We start from the raw sequence: 23334 nt of genomic DNA, 5'->3' as shown, positions 1-23334 counted from the left end.
GCTGGAGGCAGCTTAGCAGGGTAGTGCCACTTGGGGTTTTGTAGACGAAGAGGGAAGGGTAGTGGCACCCATGCAGACGGGGGAGCCCTGCTAATGGCATGTGAGTGTTCTAATTCCAGGGTACAGTAAAGGCAAGCTTTAAAACTCAGCTCTAACCTTAGGCTGGGGATCCGAGTTTGAAAGATCTGATTCCCTTCACCCAGAGAAGGTGTCTTTCAATGGTGTATAGTGTTCAGTATTATAATTAAAGAACCATATAATTGGGAAGGAGATGTGTCCCAGCATCTCAGCTGGACCTACGCTGGACGCTGCCTTTATACAAGGATGTGCGTATCAAAAGGGACTTACGCCATGTTCAATACTGCACTCCTAGCTTTGGTTCATTGCCTCTGTGTGTGTGTGCATGCTCAGTTGTGTCCCACTCTTTGTGACCCCATGGACTGTAGCCTGCCAGGCTCCTCTGTCCATGGACTTTTCCAGGCAAGAATACTGGCGTGGGTTGCCGTTTCCTTTTCCAGGGGCTCTTCTCAACCCGGGGATCAAACCCGTGTCTCTTGCATCTCTTTTCTCGGCAGGCGGATTCTTTCCCACTGTGCCACCTGGGAAGCCTTCCTTACCTCTCTCCAGAAATTATTTAACAAACCTCACTATCTGTTACACGTTATCCTCAGCACCTGGCAATTGTCAGCGCACTCTGTTCTCATAGCAACTGTATGACATAGGTACTCTTCCATTTGTGTTTTACAGATGAGACAGTAAGTAACTTCTGCAAGGTCGCAGCGAGCGCGATGCAGACTGGGATTTGAAACCTACTCCAGAGTGTGTCCTCTCAAGGATTCAGCTTTGTTTTATACCCCATGTACGTGCGTGTGTGCCAAGTCACTTCAATCGTGTTCAACTCTTTGTGACCTTAGGGATGGTAGCCCTCCAGGCTCCTCTGTCCATGGGATTCTTCAGGCAAGAATACTGGAGTAGGTTGCTGTTCCCTTCTCCAGGGGATCTTACCAACCCAGGGATCCAACCCAAGTCTCTTACATCTCCTGCACTGGCAGACAGGTTCTTTACCACTAGCATCACCTGGGAAGCCCCTTTATACCCCACGTGCCGTCCTGTGCTTTGTCACTCAGTCGTGTCTGACTCTTTGAGACCCCACGGACTGTACCTGCCAGGCTCCTCTGTCCATGGGGATTCTCCAGGCAAGAATACTGGAGTGGGTGGCCATGCCCTCCTCCAGGGGATCTTCCCAACTCAAGGATCGAACCTAAGTCTCCCGCATTGCAGGAAGATTCTTTACCAGCTGAGCCACATGGGAAGCCCAAGAATACTGGAGTGGATAGCCTATCCCTTTTCAGGAGATCCTCCCCACCCAGGAATTGAACCAGGGTGTCCTGCATTGCAGGCAGATTCTTTACCAGATGAGTTACCAGGGAAGCCCTTTATACCCCTTAACTATAGCTAATTAACAACACATATATTTTGTGTCTTTCTCCCCCACCAGATGGGGAACTGCCCATGGACAAGGATTGTGTCTGGTTTACCTTTGTTTCTTCCCAGCAAGTAACACAGCATCTAGTTGGCGTCTAGTGAATGTGTTTTTAGCCACAACCCTTGGCACCAGCGGCCATGCCATTATCTCCTCTGTGGCACAAATTGTAGAATAAGCAGCTTTCATTTTGGTGTTGCACCCCAGCTGCTGTTCAGACTGTTTGCTGCACTCCTCCTGGAGCTCTGTGCCCTTGACACTTCCTGAATGTTTATTGTTGCAGGAAGTAGCTCGGGATGAATAGCTGGCTGCCAACTAGGTGTGACCAGCCTCTTGGGTCTGTTTGTTCTGGCCAGAGATAGCCACTCCCGGCACAAAGGAGCACTTTTGAGAGTGCCTCCTCCCTCAAGATTTCTCCCTCTGCCCCGGGAAGCTGCCTAGCAACTTCCCTTCTTCCCTCTCTCCCTGCTTCCCGTGGAGCACCATTCCTATTTTCATTACCCCGTCACCAAGCCCCCAAGCTCACTGCCGTGCTCTTGCATCTCTCTGCCTCATTATCCCATCCTCAAACTTCACACGGACTCCACTTCCCAAACAAACTCACCCTGACCCAGAAAGCGTCCCTCATTTTCTGATTCTTTACATCTCTGCAGAAGTCTTTTACAACGTCCTTTCGATATTTAACCTCAAGATCAAACTTACAAAGAAAAGAGGGGGAAAAAACCCAAAACAAACAGAACTATGGACTGGAGTTTCCTAAGAGGTTGATTCAAGCTTCAGGTAAGTGAGATATTTTCACTTATTGTGGCACCATGAAATGTTTTTGCTCGTTGTCCCACTGCAGATCCTAGAAGAAAGGGAATCCCCCAGCTCTGTCTCTGGAAGGCCATTGGCACTAACGGCATGCTGATTGCTGGAGCATTTGCCATCATTTTCCCTGCTGATGGCTAAAGGCACAGTCCTTGGAGACAGGCAGCAGAGGGCACATCTCCACCCCAACTCCTCCACAGGGACAGGCAGGCTCCTTGGACAGCAGAAGGGGAGTCACCCTGGGAGTGATGTTGGGTCAAGACATTTACTTGATCCCAGCTCTGAGTTTTCACACGCATGTGTCTCTAACCTACTGTCTCCAGACTATGCTTCATCTACTAGAGAAAGACACAACATACCACCCCAGTCCTGGCAGAAGATGAGCGGTTGGAGCCCATGGCTTTATTTCACCCAGAACACAAAACAAGCAACCCTCTGCCTTCTATAGCACACAAGCAGCACCCCCAAAGTGACAAGTTGCTGATATGATGCTGTGCTTACTTGCTCAGTCGTGTCTGACATTTTCTGACCCCATGGACTGTAGCCCACCAGGCTCCTCTGTCTGTGGGGATTCTCCAGGCAAGAATACTGGAGTGGGCTGACATGCCGTCCAATCTTTCCCACCCAGGGATCGAATCCAGGTCTCCCACATTGCAGGTGGATTCTTTACCATCTGAGTCACCAGGAAAGCCCAAGAATACTGGAGGGGGTAGCCTATCCCTTTTCCAAGGGATCTTCCCAACCCAGGAATCAAGTCAGAGTCTCCTGCATTACAGGTAGATTCTTTCCCAGCTGAGCTACCAGGGAAGCCCTGCTGATTAGATATTAGGACTCAAAAGCACCTAGATACTGTGGTGGTCGCCAACATTGTCTGTGGTTTAGAACCACCCTCAAACACAGATTCCCAACTCTGCACGGCTCACAGGGACCCCTGCATCCTGACCAGAGCAGCCTGAAGAGGGGCCTGGGTAAGTTCAAGGACAGCACAGGTGGGTGTGCCTTTGCCAGTGGTCAGACAGCAGGGGGTTTTGGACTCCCTCAGGATCACCACGTACAGCTGTTGAGGTTGCACACCATACCCCCTGCACGGCCACGTGGGGCAGCTCATTATCATTCAGTTGTAGGGAGTGTCCTTTCCTCTTACCTTCATCCTCCCATTTTCCCATTCTTATTTCTATTCTACCTGAACAAATAGCCTTTTGTATACTGCACGTATTATCTCTTCTTTTTCTGAAGACTGGTTTCCCAGGACAGGAGCGGTAAGGGGGATGGAAGCAGGGGAGGGATCGGATCTGAGCCCAACCTCACCTTTCCCTGGCTGGATCCAGACTCGCGAGTTCTCCTTCTCTGAGTGCCCAGCCCCGGTCTAAATCTAGGTCTGACAGCAGGAGCGTAGGAGTGGGCAGGTGGGAGAAGCTGGCTCCCAGGTCTACAAGGATCTGCACAGTCTAGTAATAAAATTCTTTATCGAAACTCCCTGTTTTTTTTATGGCAGTTGCACCAGAATAGTGATTTCTTCTTTATCTCTTAGGCTCAGCAGACTAGGTTCTGTTAAAATTACTGCCACAATCCAGGTCCATAGAACTGGAGGACACGGATGTGGCGGGTAGAGCACACTGATTTATGTCACAGAATTAATTCTGCTCCACAGTTTCTCCTTCCTGCAGAATTTCTTTCAAGGTGTTAAGTGCTGAGCTTTGGGGACAACTTTGCTAAATGGAGCAAGACTGGGGGGAAAATGCCTTGTCACCCTCAAGTAGGTATGTTAATACGCTGTCACAGTACCGTTATGTTAATAATAGCACTGCTATTATTGAGTGTTTGCTGTTTACTGAGTGCTTGCTCAATGCCAGGCACTTAGATAATAAATGCTTTATGTCGATTGTCCCACTAGGTTCTTTTTTAACAACCCTGTGAAGTAGGTGGCAGTAACCTTTCCCGTTTTGCAGATGAGACAACTGAGGATCGCAGAGACTAACCTCTGATAGCTGAGTATCATCTGGACGCCTCCTTCCAGATGACCTACAGGTAACTTTAACGATTCATTCTGCTGGGATTAATTTCTCTCCTACATCAAAAAATCCACACCCAACCAAAGGAAAATCAAGAAACACTCTTAATTACTAATACTGCAGCAGCAGCTGGGAATTATGCCTCCCTGGACTCCCTGGACCCCCTGGTGACTGTTAGTTTTTAACACCACCCCTCCCCTCTCTGCTCAGGCTCCTCCTAATGCACTTGGGCACAAATATCTGTTTGATTCACTGGAAGGATGTTTCAGTGAACCTGCTTGCCCTGCATTTCTCGGTCTAGTTTGCAGAAAAAAGGGGGAATAATGTGACTTTCAGATCAAGAGAAAACGTTGAGGGATGGCTTGGCTGTGTTGGCCATGGCCTCTGCTGCCCCCAGCTCTGCTCATGGAGCCAGCACATGCTTTCCTCCCAACTTGTCTGAGGTCTGTAATCTCAGAGCCAATGCATTTCTGGGAAAAGCAAGATGAACTATGGGCTTCCCTGGTGGCTCAGTCGGTAAAGAATATGCCTGCAATGCAGGAGACCTGGGTTCGATCCGTGGTTCAGGAAGACCCCCTGGAGGTGGGAGTGGTTACCCGCTCCAGTATTCTTACCCAGAGAATTCCATGGACAGAGCAGCCTGATGGGCTGTTGTCCTTGGGGTCACAGAGAGTCGGACATGACTGTGTAACCAACACACACACACACACACAAACTACACTGTCACAGTTGCTACTCCTGAAAAATGAGTTCACAGACCAAGGAATGGAAGCCAAGAGAAACAGTAAGCCATCCTCTCCTCGCGTCATCCGTCTGCAGGTTTTGATCAAATCAGGGGAACAGAGAACCACCAAACTCTCACAAGAAACAAGAGTCCTTCAATAACCAAGGCTCAGCAGTACAGATCAAACAATTTAAAACTTGAATCAGACCCTCCTTGATAATTTACTGTTGCCCCAACACAACATCGCACAACTGTGCAGGTTGAACACTGAACAGCCTAGGGAGCATCATTTCAAACATTACAAATAGAGAATTCTTCTGTATTGATAGCAATGTATTACAGGTAGAACATGGCGAAGTATCTCGATGAAGGGATGCCACTTTCTAATTCATACCAAGGTGCCATATGGGCGAGCCGTGACTCCTGGTGAAGAAGGCAGATGGCTCAGCGGCAGGGGAACCCTGAAATGGGGACAGCAGTGGACAGGAGGTCTGCGTGGAGAGGCGAAGAGCACCTGAGTTTTAAGTCTGCTTTGCCATTTACCAACACTGACTCTGCATAAGTTCCGTCCCTTCTGAGTCTCAGTTCTCACCTATATCATGGGCATTAAGGATGACTTCCCAATATTACAGATTCATTGTTTGGATTAAGAAAATACATAATAAGCCATAATGGAAAAGAATCAAAGAAAAGAATATAGATATATACATATATATGTATAACCAAATTACTTTGCTGTACATCTGAAACTAACACATTATTTTAACACAAATAACGATGTGAAGAACGGACTCATAGGAAAAGACCCTGATGCTGGGAAGGATTGAAGGCGGGAGGAGAAGGGGACGAGAGGGTGACAGAGTAGGGTGGCATCACCGATGCAGTGGACATGAGTCTGAGCAAGCTCTGGGAGCTGGTGATGGACAGGGAAGCCTGGCGAGCTGCAGTCCATGGGATCACAAACAGCTGGACATGACTGAGCGACTGAACTGAACGCATTATTGTAAATCAACTATACTTCGGTAAAAAAAAGAATATACAGGTATGATAGAAAAGCATTGGGAAATGAAATAAAATAAAAATCTGTAATCCCTCCACCACATACACACACAAAGACAGAGAAAGTGTATATACGCAAGTGTACGTGCATGTGTGCCAGGCTATCTATCTATCACTGGCCTATGCTAGGCACTCAGAGAATTATGGCTGTTCTTATCATAAACCAGAAGAGTCCAAGTTGAAACCAAGATTTTTGGTTGGCAGCATGACTTAGCAGTTCTGCTCATGTCTCCCAGCCAACCTCCAAATAGGAAAATGACTTTCAGATGGTGAAACTGTTTAAGAAATTCAGTGTAATATCGACGCTATCTATGATCGATACCCAGATTGTTAAAGATCAACACAAAAAGTTTTAGAGCGCTCCTTGTTTGGCATGGTGAGATGATGTTGGGTTGCAAGAAGAAAATGAATAGGAAACGGTAGGATTCTGAACTGGCACAGACATTCACTCATTCTTTGACCAACTGCCTTCTCTCTGATTGGGCTCTGGACTGGGAGCCATGGAAGAAATCTCAGACTGGAGACAGATTCTCCAGCTGGATTTGAAGAAGCAAGAAGTCGTGCTGTGAGAGGAAGGCCTCTAAGAGCTTAGACTGACCTGTGATTATCATCCAGCGGAAAAAACAGGAACCTCAGCCCTACTACTGTAAGGAATGGAATTCTGCTACCAACCGTGTGACCTCAGAAGACAGCCTCAAGCCTAGCATGAGGTGGGAGCCTCTGCCAGCACCTTGATTTCAGAGCAGAGGATGCAGCCCTCTTGCCCTTGACACAGATACTTTGATATAGTAGATTTGAGATGGCTTAAGCCACTAAGTTTGTAGTAACTTATTACACAATAATGGAACACTGATAGAGGGTACTTGGGTACTTGGTTAAGTCACTTAATTTTTCTGAAACATCTTCGTCTTTTTTTTTTGCTTGATCTCTAAAATAGGTGCTCCTTTTAGATTTATTGTAAGAATCACAAGAGATAAGGTATCTAAAAGTGTTAATAAAGTATCAAGTTACCAACACTGATAAAAAGGGTTATTAAAAACAGGCAGGAATGCCATAAATTAACACTGAAGGGAAAAACAAGGAAGTAAGCATTTGTTTTTAAAATGTGTATCTAATTAGGATTTATTTTTAGAAATCATTCTGGTCTTCCCTGCTATTTGATGGTCTATTTTTTCCTCCTTAGCAATCTGAGTTAGTGAGGCCTTCTGGCAGGAGATTCAGGGTGATTCTGGGGAAGCAAACTAAAATGTTTTCAAGGTGGATTGCATTATGTAGTTTATTCCTGTTTAAGAAGTAGCTGCAAGAAGGTTCTGAACATATCTACCCTCCACTTGATGCAAATTCCATATCATGCTGGAGTTGCCTTCACAGCAAAAATAAGAATTGGCCCAAAGACTTAAGAACAAGGCAAAATCAACAGAAACTATCAGTGTCATTGTCACATATTATTTGAATGACCTTTTAATTTGTAAAATCCTCTAAGGCTATGTCTATTTGACTGACCTTGGGAATCCGCAGGGGTCTACAGATCCCACTTTGAGAAACTACCGCCCTGCAGAGTCCAATGCCACAAGACACTGGGAATCAGGTAGGAATGATCTGGAGTCCCTTTTTTTTTAACTTCCAGTTTTATATTGGAGTATAGTCAGTTGACAATGCCGTGACAATTTCAAGTGAATACCAAAGGGATTTAGCCATATGCATTCACATACCCATTCTCCCCCAAACTCCCCTCCTCTCCACGCTGCTCCATAGTGTTGAACAGAGCCCTGTGCTATGTAGTAGGTCCTCACTGGTTACCCATTTTCATTGTTTTAATTTATTTTTAATTGGAGGATCATTGCTTACTCCTTGGAAGGAAAGTTATGACCAACTTCAGTTCAGTTCAGTTCAGTCACTCAGTCGTGTCCGACTCCTTGCGATCCCATGAATCACAGCACGCCAGGCCTCCCTGTCCATCACCAAATTCCGGAATTCACTCAAACTCATGTCCATCAAGTCGGTAATGCCATCCAGCCATCTCATTCTCTGTCGTCCCTGTCTCCTCCCGCCCCCAATCCCTCCCAGCATCAGAGTCTTTTCCAGTGAGTCAACTCATCGCACGAGGTGGCCAAAGTATTGGAGTTTCAGCTTTAGCATCAGTCCTTCCAATGAACACCCAGGATTGATCTCCTCCAGAATGGACTGGTTGGATCTCCTTGCAAAGCATCAATTCTTCGACACTCAGTTTTCTATATAGTCCAACTCTCATATCCATATGTGACCACTGGAAAAACCATAGCCTTGACTAGACGGGCTTTTGTTGGCAAAGTACTGTCTCTGCTTTTTAATAAGCTATCCAAAATCACTGCAGATGCTGATTGCAGCCATGAAATTGACGCTTACTCCTTGGAAGGAAAGTTATGACCAACCTAGATAGCATATTAAAAAGCAGAGACATTACTTTGCCAACAAAGGTCCGTCTAGTCAAGGCTATGGTTTTTCCAGTGGTCACGTATGGATGTGAGAGTTGGACTGTGAAGAAAGCTGATCGCCGAAGAATTGATGCTTTTGAACTGTGGTGCTGGAGAAGACTCTTGAGAGTCCCTTAGACTTCAAGGTGATCCAACCAGTCCATCCTAAAGGAGATCAGTCCTGGGTGTTCATTGGAGGGACTGATGTTGAAGCTAAAACTCCAATACTTTGGCCACCTGATGCGAAGAGTTGACTCACTGGAAAAGACACTGATGCTGGGAAAGATTGAGGGCGGGAGGAGAAGGGGACAACAGAGGATGAGATGGTTGGATGGCATCACCGACTCGATGGACGTGGGTTTGGGTGGACTCTGGGAGTTGGTGATGGACAGGGAGGCCTGGCGGACTGCGGTTCATGGGGTCACAAAGAGTTGGACACAACTGAGCAACTGCACTGAACTGCACTGAATTGCTTTACAGTGTTGCGTTGGTTTCTGCCATACAGCAGTGTGAATCACCCATAAGTGCGTATATGTCCCCTCCTTCTTGAACCTCCCTCCCACTCCCAGCTCTTCCGACCCCGCCAGGCTGTCTCAGAGCACCAGGTTTAGCTCACTGTGTTACATAGCAACTTCCCATTAGTTATCCATTTTACATATGGTAAGCTGGGAAAGGTTGGGGGCGGGAGGAGAAGGGGACGACGGAGAATGAGATGGCTGGATGGCATCACTGACTCTGTGGACATGAGTTTGAGTGACCTCCGGGAGTTGGTGATGGATAGGGAGGCCTGGCGTGCTGTGATTCATGGGGTCGCAGAGAGTCGGACACGACTGAGCGACTGAACTGAACTGAACTGAACTGAATGTATATGTCTCAATGCTAGTCTCTCAATTGTCCCGCCCCCTCCTTCCCATGCTGTGTCCACAAGTCTGTTCTCTGTGTCCGCATCTCTATTCCTGGCCTGCAAGTAGCTTCATCAGTACCATTTTTTTTAGATTCCATATATATGCTTTACTATTGATATTTGTTTTCCTCTTTCCAACTTACATCACTCTGTATAACAGGCTCTATGTTCGTCTACCTCACTAGAACTGACTCAAACTCCTTCCTTTTTATGACCAAATAATATTCCATTGTATGCATATATCCCAATGTTTTTAATCCATTCATCTGTCAACAGACATCTAGGCTATGTCCATGTCCTGGCTATTGTAAATAGTGCTGCAATGAACCCTGAGGGTATCTGTATGAATTATGATTTTCTCAGAGTATATGCCCAGCAGTGGGATTGCTGGGTCATATGGTAGTTTTATTCATAGTTTCTCAGGTAACCTCTGTATTGTTCTCCACAGTGGCTGCATCAATTTACTTTCCCACTAACAATGCAAGAGGGCTCCCTTTTTCCACACCCTCTCCAGCACAGCACTGATTGTTTGTGGATTTTTTTGATGATGGCCATTCTGATTTGTCTGAGGTGATACCTCACTGCAGTTTTAATGTGCATTTCTCTGATAATGAGCAAAGTTGAGCATCTTCTCATGTGTTTGGTGGCCATCTGTATGTGTTCTTTGGAGAAATGCCTGTTTAGGTCTTCTGCCTGTTTTTTGATTGAGTTGTTTGTTTTTCTGATATTGAACTGCTTGTAAGTGACTATACTACCCAAAACAATGTACAGATTCAATGAAATATCAAATTACCAATGGCATTTTTCACAGAACTAGAACAAAATTTTTACAATATGTATGGAAACACAAAAGACCCTGAAAGCCAAAGCAATCTTGAGAAAGAAAAATGGAGCCAGAGTAATCAATCCTCCTGACTTCAGACTATACTGCAAAACTACAGTCATCAAGACAGTATGTCACTGGCACAAAAAAAGAAATATAGATCAATGGAACACAATAGAAAGCCCAGAGGTAAACCTGCACACCTATGGGCAACTTATCTTTGACATAGGAGGCAAGAATAAACAATGGAGAAAAGGCAGCCTCTTCAATAAGTGGTACTGGGAAAACTGGACAGCTGCATATAAAAGAATTAAATTAGAATACTTCCTAACACCATGTACAAAAGTAAACTCAAAATAGGTTAAAGACCTAAATGTAAGGCCAGAAACTATAAAACTCTTAGAGGAAAACATAGGCAAAGCACTCTTTGACATAAGTTATGGCAAGATCCTCTTTGCCCTACCTCCTAGAGTAATGGAAATAAAAACAAAAATAGACAATGGGACCTAATTAAACTTAAAATCATCTGCACAGCAAAGAAAGCTATAAACAAGATGAAAGGATAACTTCCAGAATGGGGGAAAATAATTGCAAATGAAACAACGGACAAAGAACTTATCTCCAAGATATGCAAGCGGCTCATGCAGCTCAGTATCCATTTTTAATATAATAGTGTGCACATGTCAGTCCCAGCCTTCCTAACTATCCTTTCCTCTGTTCTTCTCCCAGTAACCATAAGTTCGTTCTCTAAGTCTGTGCGTCTATTTCTGTTTTGTAAATAAACTCACTTGTATCATTTCTTTTTAGATTCTGCATATAAGGGCTGTCATATGGTATTTCCATCTCAAGCCTTCTTGATTGTTAAATATCACAGAAGCAGCTCTAGAGAGTAAGCACATTCTTGGAACAGAGACCTTTCAGGGAGTCTGTTTACATCAAAATAATAAGACTAATACAACTGCCCCTGTCTTGTCTGGACATTTGTCCTGATGCTGCAAAGAGAATTATGGGTAAAGCTGCTAATTCCTTAGCACCAATTAAGGTAGTGGTACCAAACTGCCAGGAAACCACAGTAAAATTAAAAAATAAATAAATAAAACCACTATAAAATCAAAGCCATTTTCATTTAAGAAAGTTCTTGATGAAACAATAAAAATTATGAATTTTATTCATTCTCAACTCTTGAGTATATTCCTATTTAATATTCTGTGTGATTAAGTGGGAAGCATGCATAAGCCCTTGTGTTGCATATCAACTTGTGATGATTTTCTCAAAGAGAAACACTTATTTGAATTGTGAGTTAACTAGCCACTCCTCCCACCCCACGGATTATCTTTTGTTTTCTGACAGAAGAACTAACTATGGCTATTCAGACCTGATATTAGGCAGACATTTTTTCCCAAAATGAACTAAGGGAACCTGTTACTTCAAGGTAAACAGCTGATGATATTTGCTGCCTTGGACAACATTTGAGTTTTCCAGCAAAAAATATTAATAGAAAAGTTAGAAGTTTTGAAAAACCTGTTGACGGCTTCAAAATTCTTAAGGACTTTTCTGATAAACTCGTGATGATACAATGACTGATTTTTCAATATTGTATAACAAAATGTGTTCACATGTGAAAGACTAGAATGATATAGTGGGCCAACATTTTCCAATTATAATACAATGCTCTAAAATCTGGCATGAGAAAAAGAGCCATTCAAAGCAGATTCAAAGTAGACTAATGGGTCTCCTATAACAGTAGACAAAGTTCATGGGTTGCCATACAGAAACAGTTATAGATACAGAAACAAACAGATGGTTGCCAGAGAGGAGGGAATGGGGTGAGGACAAAAATAGATGAAGAAGACTGAGAGGTACAAACTTCTAGTTGCAAAACAAATGAGTCATGGGTATGAAATGTACAGTGTATAGAATATAGTCAATAACTATGTAATATCTTTGCATGGTGACATAACTAGATATATTGTGGGTATCATTTTGAAATTTGTATAAATAATGAATCACTATTTTGTGTGACAAAAACTAATATAGTGTTGTAGGTCAATAATACTTTAAAACAAAAATCAGATTCATAGAAAAAGTGTTCAGATTTGTGGTTACTAAAGGCAGAGGGAACTGAATGAAAGCAGTCAAAAGGTACAAACTTCCAGGTATAAGTACTAAGGATATAATGCAAAACATGATAAATGTAATTAACACTGCTGTGTGTTGCATATGAAAGCTGTTATGAGAATAATTCCCAAGAGTTCTCCTCTTAGGATAAAAAAATTTTTATCTCTATTTCTTTAATTTGGTGTCTGTATAAGACAATAGATGTTCACTAAGCTTATTGTGTAAGTCAAGTCACTAGGCAGTACATTTCAAACTTATATAATACTGGATGTAACTTATATCTCAATTAAACTGTAAGAAAAATTGTACTGTGAGAAAAATGTATCTCTAAAAATATAATTTTTAGTAATTATGTAAAAAAGTTCATGGGTATGTTTTCATCCTCTACAGCACAACTTTTAAGATACTACCTCTTGTTGAGTTTTGGTGTAGTATCAAAGATGAATATCCATAATTAAATGGAAAGGTTATTGAAATATTCTTTTCTTTTACAACTACATATCTCTGTGAGGTTAAATTTTCTTTATATACATCAACCAAAAAAGTTATCACAACAGACAAGAAAATCCACCTGTCTTTTATTAATCTGGAAATGAAGGAGAGTTATAAAAATGTGATATAATGGCACTCTTATTACTGTCTTTTCATTTTGTTTTGGAAAGTAAAATTATTTTTCATTAAAATAAGTTATTTATATTAACCTATAGTGGGTTTGTTATTGCTATTTTTTAATTTTGTTCTTTTTTAGTGGGTTAATAAATGAATAGTGCTTAAATCTCTATTTAAATCCTATCATGACAGACATTGATAGATATAATCCACATAAACAAAGCCTCTTTGAGATCTGTGGTAAGCTGAATCATAGCTCCCTAAACTTGTCAACATCCTTAGATGGTTATTAGACAGTAATATTGTGTGCTGAGTCTACTTCAATTAAGAAAAGAAGAGAGTGGGACAGGTTGAGAGAGTAGCATTGACAGATATGCACTGCCATGTGTATAAATGATGGCCAGTGGAAAGCTATTGTATAACAGGGAGCTCAGCCTGCTGTTCTGTGATGACCTAGATGGGAAAGACGGGTGGGTGGTGGTGGGAGGGAGGCCCCAGAGGGAGGAGAGATATGTATACTTATAGCTGATTCATGTACAGGAGAAACCAACACAGCATTGTAAAGCAATAATCCTCCAATTAAAAAAATGTTTAAAGTCTGCCAAAAAAGGAAAATACAATTTCAAAAGTTATTCACATCCTAATTCTTACAACCCACAAATATTACTTTATATGACAAAGAGAACTCTACAAATGTGATTAAATCAAGGACCTTGCGATAATCTCTATTATCCCTATTAGCTGGATAAGGCTGATGTAATCATGTAGATCCTTATAAAAGAGAGTTGCTCAGAGGAAGCAGTAGGAGATGATGACAAAGTGGAGATTTTTCCTCACATTTTCCATGTGAGGAAGGGATCATGAGGCAAGGATATAAGTGGTTTCAAGAAACTGCAAGAAACAAGGAAAGAGACTCTCCTCAGAGCCTTTAGAAGGCATCAGTGCTGTTGACACCTTAACCCAGTAAGACCAAGTTTGGGTTTCCAACCTTCAAAACTGTAAGGTAATAAAATTTCAGTGTCTTGTACCACTGGACTTCCCTGGTGGCTCAGATGGTAAAGTGTCTGCCTGCAATGCAGGAGACCCGGGTTTAATCCCTGGGTTGGGAAGATTCCCTGGAGAAGGAAATGGCAACCCACTCCAGTACACTTGCCTGGAAAATCCCATGGACAGAGGAGCCTGGTAGGCTACAGTCCATGGGGTCACAAATAGTTGGACACGACTGAGCGACTTCACTTTCACTTTTCACTTTCATGCATTGGAGAAGGAAATGGCAGCCCACTCCAGTGTTCTTGCCTGGAGAATCCCAGAGACGGCGGAGCCTGGTGGGCTACCGTCCATGGGGTCGCACAGAGTCGGACACGACTGAAGTGACTTAGCAGCAGCAGCATTATAGTAGAAATAAGGAAATGGAGTCCTCAGTGATTTTTAAGTGTTGTCCTGAGACCAAAGTTTGAGCACCACTACTCTAAGGCCTGGATATTCATTGGAAGGACTGATGGTGAAGGTGAAACTCCAATACTTTGGCCACTTGATGTGAAGAACTGACTCATGGAAAAGACCCCGATGCTTGGAAAGATTGAAGGCAGGAGGGGAAGGGGACGACAGCGGATGAGGCAACTCACTGAAATAAGAGCCTGGGCAGTGCGGAGTAGTCAAACACTTGAGAGTCCCTTGGACTGCAAGGAGATCCAGACAGTCCTTCCTAAAGGAAATCAGTCTTGCATATTCATTGGAAGGACTGACGCTGAAGCTGAAACTCCAATACTTTGGTCACCTGATGCAAATAGTTTGATTGGTTTGATCTTGCTGTCCAAGGGACTCTCAAGAGTCTTCTCTAACACAATTCAAAAGCATCAGTTCTTCGGCACTCAGCTTTCCTTATGGTCCAACTCTCACATCCAGACATGACTACCGGAAAAACCATAGCTCTGACTAGACGACCTTTGTTGGTAAAGTAATGTCTCTGCTTTTTAATATGCTGTCTAGGTTGGTCATAGCTTTTCTTCCAAGGAACAAGTCTTTTAATTTCATGGCTGCAGTCACCATCTGCAGTGATTTTGGAGACAAAGAAAATAAAGTTTGTCACTTTTTCCATTGTTTCCCCATCTATTTGCCATGAAGTGATGGGATCTGATGACATGATCATTATTATTTGAATGCTGAGTTCTAAGCTAGCTTTTTCACACTTCTATTTCACTTTTATCAAGAGGCTCTTTAGTTCCTCTTTGCTTTTTGCCATAAAGGTGGTACCATCTGCATATCAGAGGTTATTGATATTTCTCCCAGCAATCTTGATTCCACCTTGTGCTTCATCCAGTCCAGCATTTTTCATGATGTACTCTGCATATAAGTTAAATAAGCGAGGTGACAGTGTACAGCCTTGACGTATTCCTTTTCCTATTTGGAACCAGTCTGTTGTTCCATGTCCAGTTCTAACTGTTGCTTCTTGACCTGTATACAGATTTCTCAGGAGGCAGGTAAGGTGATCTGGTATTCCCACCTCTTGAAGAATTTTCTACAGTTTGTTGTGACCCACACAGTCAAAGGTTTTAGCATAGTCAATGAAGCAGAAGTACTTGTTTTTCTGGAATTCTCTTGCTTTTTCTATGATCCAACGGATGTTGGCAATTTGATCTCTGGTTCTTCTGCCTTTTCTAAATCCAGCTAGAACATCTGGAAGTTCTTGCTTCATAAACTGTTGAATACCAGGCTTGGAGAATTTTGATCAACTTGGGTTCCTTCAGAACAGGGAACAGAAGAATGTGCTTCTTAATTATATACAAATAAAGGAATTGGTAAGGCAATGGGCTCCTTACTCTTTGTCACTTAAACATAATATAATTTATGGACTTCCTGCTCAATGCCAAACACTGTGAGGTCATTCAGAGCCATCACCTCTATCACACATAATTGCATTGCAAGACAGGTCCAGAAAGATCAAGGAACTGACCCGAGGTACACAGCTGTTCAGTTCAGTTCAGTTCAGTCGCTCAGTCGTGTCCGACTCTTTGCAACCCCATGAATCACAGCACGCCAGGCCTCCCTGTCCATCACCAACTCCCGGAGTTCACTCAAACTCTTGTCCGTCAAGTCGGTGATGCCATCCAGCCATCTCATTCTCTGTCGTCCCCTTCTCCTCTCACCCCCAATCCCTCCCAGCATCAGAGTCTTTTCCAGTGAGTCAACTCTTCGCATGAGGTGGCCAAAGTATTGGAGTTTCAGCTTTAGCATCAGTCCTTCCAATGAACACCCAGGACTGATCTCCCTTAGGATGGACTGATCTCCTTGCAGTCCAGGGGACTCTTAAGAGTCTTCTCCAGCACCACAGTTCAAAAGCATCAACTCTTCGGCGATCAGCTTTCTTCACAGTCCAATTCTCACATCCATACATGACCACGGGAAAAACCATAGCCTTGACTAGACGGACATTTGTTGGCAAAGTAATGTCTCTGCTTTTTAATATACTAACCTAGGTTGGTCATAACTTTCCTTCCAAGGAGTAAGCGTCTTTTAATTTCATGGCTGCAATCAGCATCTGCAGTGATTTTGGAGCCCAAAAAAATAAAGTCTGACACTGTTTCCACTGTTTCCCCATCTATTTCCCATGAAGTGATGGGACCACCAGATGCCATGATCTTCGTTTTCTGAATGTTGAGCTTCAAGCCAAACTTTTCACTCTCCTCTTTCACTTTCATCAAGAGGCTTTTTAGTTCCTCTTCACTTTCTGCCATAAGGGTAGTGTCATCTGCATATCTGAGGTTATTGATATTTCTCCCGGCAATCTTGATTCCAGCTTGTGCTTCTTCCAGCCCAGAGTTCCTCATGATGCCCTCTGCATATAAGTTAAATAAGCAGGGTGACAATATACAACCTTCATGTACTCCTTTTCCTATTTGGAACCAGTCTGTTGTTCCATGTCCAGTTCTAACTGTTGCTTCCTGACCTGCATACAGGTTTCTCAAGAGGCAGGTCAGGTGGTCTGGTATTCCCATCTTTTCAGAATTTTCCACAGTTTATTGTGATCCACGCAGTCAAAAGCTTTGGCATAGTCAATAAAGCAGAAATAGATGTTTTTCTGGAACTCTCTTGCTTTTTCCATGATCCAGTGGACATTGGCAATTTAATCTCCGGTTCGTCTGCCTTTTCTAAACCCAGTTTGAACATCTAGAAGTTCACAGTTCACGTATTGCTGAAGCCTGGTTTGGAGAATTTTGAGCATGACTTTACTAGCGTGTGAGATGAGTGCAATTGTGCGGTAGTTTGAGCGTTCTTTGGCATTGCCTTTCTTTGGGATTGGTGTGAAGATTGACCTTTTCCAGTCCTGTGGCCACTGCTGAGTTTTCCAAATTTGCTGGCATATTGAGTGCAGCACTTTCACAGCATCATCTTTCAGGATTTGAAATAGCTCAACTATTATGTTGGTGCAAATGTAATTGTTGTTTTGGACGACAAATTTTAAATCATAACTAGGCTCAAACACATCTTTAGTAATCAAATATGAACCATTACAATCAACACATTTTGCCAATGAAAAATAAATTTGTTTATTCCTGTAGCATAAAAATCTGTGCCTCAGGATTCAATGAAATCTTGGAAAGCATTTTCTGCCCCATGCTGGTTGTGGAAACATTTTCCTGGCAAAAAGTTGTGATGCTTGAAGAAGTGGTAGTCAGTTGACAAGAGGTCAAGTTAATATGGTGGATGAGGCAAAACCACATTCATTCCATTGGGCTTTTGAAGCGTTGGTTGTGGGACATGCAGTCAGGCACTGTAGTTCAGTCCTTTCTGTTGACCAATGCTGGCTGCAGTTTTTGGTGCATCTCATCAATATGCAAAACATACTTCTCAGATGTAATGGTTTCTCCAGGATTCAGAAAGCCATAGTTGATCAGACTGACAGCAGACCACCAAACAGTGATCATTACATTTTTGGGGGTGTATCTTTGGCTTCAGGAAGTGCTTTGCAGTTTCTTCCCAGTCCAACCAATGAGCTGGTCATTGCCTGTTATCATATAAAATCTACTTTTCATTATATGTCACAATCTGATCAAGAAATGATTCGTTCTCGTTTCATAGAATGAGAAGATGACACTTTAAAATGATGATTTTTTTTTGATTTGCAGTCGGCTTATGAGGCACCCACTTATCAAGCTTTTTCACTGTTCTAATTTGCTTCAAATGCCAAATGACCGTAGAATGTCATCGTTGAGTTCGTAGGCAACTTCTTGAGTAGTTGTAAGAGGATTGGTTTTGATGATGCTCTCAACTGGTCTTTGTCAACTTCTGATGGCCAGCCACTATGCCCCTCATCTTCAAGGCTCTTGTCTCCTTTGCAAGACTTTTTGGACCACCACTGCACTTTACATTTGTTAGCAGTTCCTGGGCCAAATGCATTGTTGTCTCCACTGCTTTATGACCCATTTTGAACTCAAATTAAAAAATCACTTGAATTTGTTTTTTGTCTAACATCATTTCCATAGTCTAAAATAATATCAAATATACAGCAAGTAATGTCATTAGTGAAAAAAACATAAACTGAGAAATGCACTTAAAAATGATGTATAATAAAACCACATTTATTTAAGAATGTATTCCAGTATTAAATGGCCAAGTTCAACAATGCAAAGCCACAATACTTTTACACCAACCTAATAGATGTTGGGAGGGACTGGGGGCAGGAGGAGAAGGGGATGACAGAGAATGAGATGGCTGGATGGCATCACCGACTCGATGGACATGAGTTTGAGTGAACTCCTGTCCCTCCAGGACAGGGAGGCCTGGCGTGCTGTGATTCATGGGGTTGCAAAGAGTTGGACACAACTTAGCGACTGAACTGAACTGAATAGTAGGTGGCAGAGTCATGTTTTGAGTCTGTATCAGTCTGGCCCCAAACCCATGTCCTTTCTTCCATGGGTTTGGATGAAATTCCTCAATGTCAAGTAGGCAGTAACCTACAGGTAGTATTTATGTATTCCATCACCACTATTTTTTTCTGGCCCCCAAGTAAGGATGAATCTAGCCATCAGGTAAGATTTGGTCAATAGACCTGGGTGGGGATGGGTAGATGCAAAGGTGAATGGGGAATTAACATTTCCCAAGCACTGACTGTGATCATCAGTGTTTTCATTTCACTGGGCATGATGTCTTCTGCGTTGGTAAAAAACTCTTAGGCAATTGATCCACAAAGCGACTCATGTTCATGCGGATACATTTCTTTCCCTCAGATTTTAAATGAGAGAAAGAGATAAGTTCACGGTAAGGAAACAATGGCTCAGTTGCTTGTGTCTCTGTGACAAGCATTATCTAATACAATTTACCAGAAATTGTTATCGTTATCACTTGTCTTCTGGCCGCAGAATACTTCAGAATAGAGTGTTACCATGGTGCCTCTGATCCTGAGCAATGTTTCCTATTGTTCTGTTTCATTGGTAAATATTTTTTTGCTTTGTCCTTAACCTAAAATAAAACAGCAGAGGACTGACCTGTTCTGAAGTGACTTTTAGCAGCTTCTCTACTGTTGGGTGGCTGATAAGTTCATTAAGTTTCCTATTAATTAAGTTTAATAATTAGCTTTGATATAGCCCTACCCAATGGTTATTGCCTTGGCGACGGACTGTTAACTCAGCCTGTCAATCGGAAAATGTACCCACATTGCCAAGGGGCAACTTGACCCTGTTGGGAAGAAAATAGAGAACCTCTCCAACTGCCTTTGTCTTGGGGACAGCAGAGCTCCAGAAACAGAGGAATGCTCTGTGTCCAACGTCTTCACGTCCAAACTTCTGGCCTTCTTAAGATATGTCTGTTTTTAATGAGGCATTGGCAGACTGAGTTATCTTGTCTTAATTTAAATCATATTCCAAAAGACAGATTTGGTTTTTAAAAAATTTTGACAGATTTCAGAGATTTTTTTTTCTTTTAAAGGAAAAATTCCTCTTTTAGAAAGAAGGATTAATGAGAGCCATCAGTGGTAAATCAGTGTCTGTGCTAGAATCACCTTTCAAGGAAAAGGTTTGCAATCCCACACTCACTGGGGTCGCTCACGTCCGGAGACTCTGATCACCCTGTGAAGGCGCAGGCAGAACCAGCCCACGAGTAATGAACGTGGGCTTGAAAGCAGCACAGAGCTCTCCCCAGCCACAACGCCTCGCTAATAAGTTTTAGAGCTGCTGGCCGTCACATGCGGGGGAGATGATACTTGTCAGCTAATCTGGCTTTCAATACGCGAACATCCTGACTGCTCTGAGGTTTTTCTGTAGCCGAATTGTCTCACCTGTTAAATCTGTAATGTATTTAGGAAGTTTCATTTTACATGTTTAGACAGATGGCCTTGAAGACTGCTGGGTGCTTTAGCAGGAGAGTCACGGAGGAGCACCCAGGAGCCAGGGGCTAACCCCGAGGCTGCGTGCCGGGGGTGGTGGGGAGGTCATGTGCCAGTGTCCGGGAAGCCAGATCCCCTCCCTCAGAGGACTGGATGAATTTCCATGCAGGGCTTCAGAATTTAAAAAAAAAAAAAAATTCCAAAATGCTGATATTTTTAGTTCCCACTCACTCCTTGACTATGAATAGGAATGTGATTGAAATTTCTACCAGTCTTCAAAGCAGACTTACCTTTAAAGCAAATGCCAAGGGTTTGAAAACTCACTCAAGATGGAATAATATTCATAAAAACAGGGAAGGCCTTAAAAAAAGAACCAAAGAAAACAAAAGCCTTCGTGCTTCATGCAGAGTTGGATTAAGGTCCCATGGTCCCCCTACTTGTGACCTTGCACGGGGACCACAGCAGTGGTCCCCAGCCTGAAAGGGAGCACACCTGTTGGGGCAGAGGAGCCTGTCTGAAGCCCCGTGGACCCCAGGGCTCAGCTCCCTTCCGGGTAATTGGAGCACTTGGAAAACCCGCGTGGCACTCCATGAGATGACCTCCAGGGACGTGCTGTGGGGGATTCAGGTATATTCTTGCCATCTTTCAGCGCTAGGGACTAGAGAGGGCAGGGACAGAGAAGGGCAGGAAGATGGGGGAAAAGGAGGAGAAAAACTCAGAGAAGGAAAAAAGAAAAACCAAAACATGACTGCAGAGTGAAGCCTTGCCAATGGAGCGCTAAATAGGAAGGGTGGCTCAGAGCCCTTTTGGCTTTTATACACCCATCATTTCCAGAACAGCTGAGTACCAACATTGGGCAGCCAAGTCAAGACACACCCTGCAAACTTTCATTACCTCAGCCCTTCTGGAGAAGTCACTCAAGAGCTCATCTCTGATGCCTGGGAAGCCAGCTAGGGACTTCTGGTCAATGCCATTTGAAAAAAACAAAAAAGAAGAAAATTGGAGGGTGGGGGAGATCATAAATAATGAATCTCACCAACATCAGATATATTACTTTTCTTTTTTGAGTTACAGACAGGAGAAATTATCATATTACATATATTTAAGAATATAGGTGATGCTAGTGGTAAAGACGGAGAAGGCAATGGTAAGCCACTCCAGTACTCTTGCCTAGAAAATCCCATGGATAGAGGAGCCTGGTAGGCTTCAGTCCGTGGGGTCGCTAAGGGTCAGACACGACTGAGTGACTTCATTTTCACTTTTACTTTTCACTTTCACACATTGGAGAAGGAAATGGCAACCCACTCCAGTGTTCTTGCCTGGAGAATCCCAGGGACAGGAGCCTGGTGGGCTTCCGTCTATGGGGTCACACAGAGTCGGACACGACTGAAGTGACTTAGCAGCAGGAGCAGCAGAAGTGGTAAAGAACCCACCTGCCAATGCAGGAGACACTAGGGACCCAGGTACAATCCCTGGTTTGAGAAGATACCCTGGAGGAGGAAATGGCAGCCCACTAAAGTATTGTTGCCTGGGGAAGCCCATGGACAGATGAGTCTGGTGGGCTGCAGTCCATAGGTTCACAAAGAGTCGGACACAACTGAGAGATTTCACGCAGGCAGTAAGAATCTGGAGCATGTGAAAAAGTTGCAAACATCATCCAGAAGAACCGCTCCTAAAAAATGTAATAAACGGTCTAGGGTTTCTCATACTCTTTGCATATCTTTATTTTTCTCTGTCCTTCCAGAACCACACAGTGAAATCCCAAGCTGGGATCAGATCTGCTATCAACACTCCTGGTTCCTACATCCGGTCTGTGTAAACTGTCGACATCCCGCAGTGTGGGGGCCGCTGTGATGTGTTATTTACAGCATCTCACATCAACTGGACAGTGGTTGGCACTTTGCGGTCCCTTCACTAAGCCTTGGGCTCCATTCCTGCCAGATCCCACCCTGATTTTCGGCCCTCCCCAGGCTTCTCGGGCCCCGTCTGGCTCCTCCACGCAGTCCGTGGTTCACCCACTACCCAGGTAGCCAGGGGAGAACCCAGGGAAGAAGCCTCAGCCTTGGTGCCTGTCCCTCTCCACCCATCTAGTCTGCAAAGCCCTCTCAATGTGCCACTGTCCCCGCAGGTACAGTCTGAAGTAGGTCCCTGTCACCTCTGGCCAGACGACTGCAGGAGTAGTGGCTCTCTCTCCTCTCCTCCGGTCACTGTCCGGTCGCCTCCAGGGCCCTGTCTCACAGCCTCTGTTCACCTTTCAATGAGTCACCACTTAGCAATCAGCTTCCCCCGCAGGGCCTCTTCGTTGGCTTGTCGGGTGCCTGCCCCAAAGTCCCGCACGGATGCACTTCCCATGGGACCTAGAAAGGAGGACTCTTGGCCAGTGAGGGGTAGGAGCTCAAAAACACATGCTCCCCTTACCCAGGAGCCGCCGCCTTAAGATCCCTGTGTTCATTTCTTCTTCTTCGTCTCCATTTCCGCCTCTCAGGCCTCATCCCTATTGTGGGATCTCTTCCCAGAGGAAAACACCTACCGTCTGCACCCACAAGGGAGTTGCCCTCTGCCAGGTCGGCACATAGATGGGGTGGGGTCCATGTGCAATTAAGTGAGATTGAATGAACAAATGGAGTATCCTTAGGCACCTGGATTTCTTAATACAGAAAGACGGCCCTAAACCGCAGGCTTTAATCCATGATGTACTCCCTGGCTCATCCACATTTTAGGCTAGTTAATTCCCCCATGACAAGGATGTTACACACCTCACAGAGCTGGTTACTTAGCTGGTGCGTATTGGAGTATCTTATAGCAATTTTGCAAGAGCAAAGATGACTTTAAGGAGAAGAAAGCCCAAGTATCTTGTGAATCGACCTCAGCACTAGCTGTTCGCTCTCAAAGGCGAGCAGAGTAAGATGAATTAGAAGGCGTCCCTGACTTCCTTTCGCCTCTTTCACTATGAGGGGCCAATCTCTAGACTAATGAAACGCTAACTGCGTCTGCGACATGGATTCAGAACAGCAGGGG

The 23334-nt window shown here is 43.8% G+C and overlaps 1 long non-coding RNA gene across 1 annotated transcript; it reads left to right on the top strand.

Moving 5' to 3' along the window:
* Positions 1-1917: 1917 nt before the first annotated feature.
* LOC129542521 (uncharacterized) lies at positions 1918-23334 on the top strand. The gene is made up of 3 exons (XR_008683079.2): positions 1918-2263; positions 4243-4321; positions 22061-23334. It is a non-coding gene; the product is annotated as an uncharacterized LOC129542521 (long non-coding RNA).

The sequence above is a fragment of the Moschus berezovskii genome, chromosome 19, assembly GCF_049115385.1.
Source record: "Moschus berezovskii isolate FMDL1 chromosome 19, NW_MosBer_1.0, whole genome shotgun sequence".
NCBI lineage: Eukaryota > Metazoa > Chordata > Mammalia > Artiodactyla > Moschidae > Moschus > Moschus berezovskii.
This window is presented reverse-complemented; position numbering and strand designations above follow the sequence as displayed.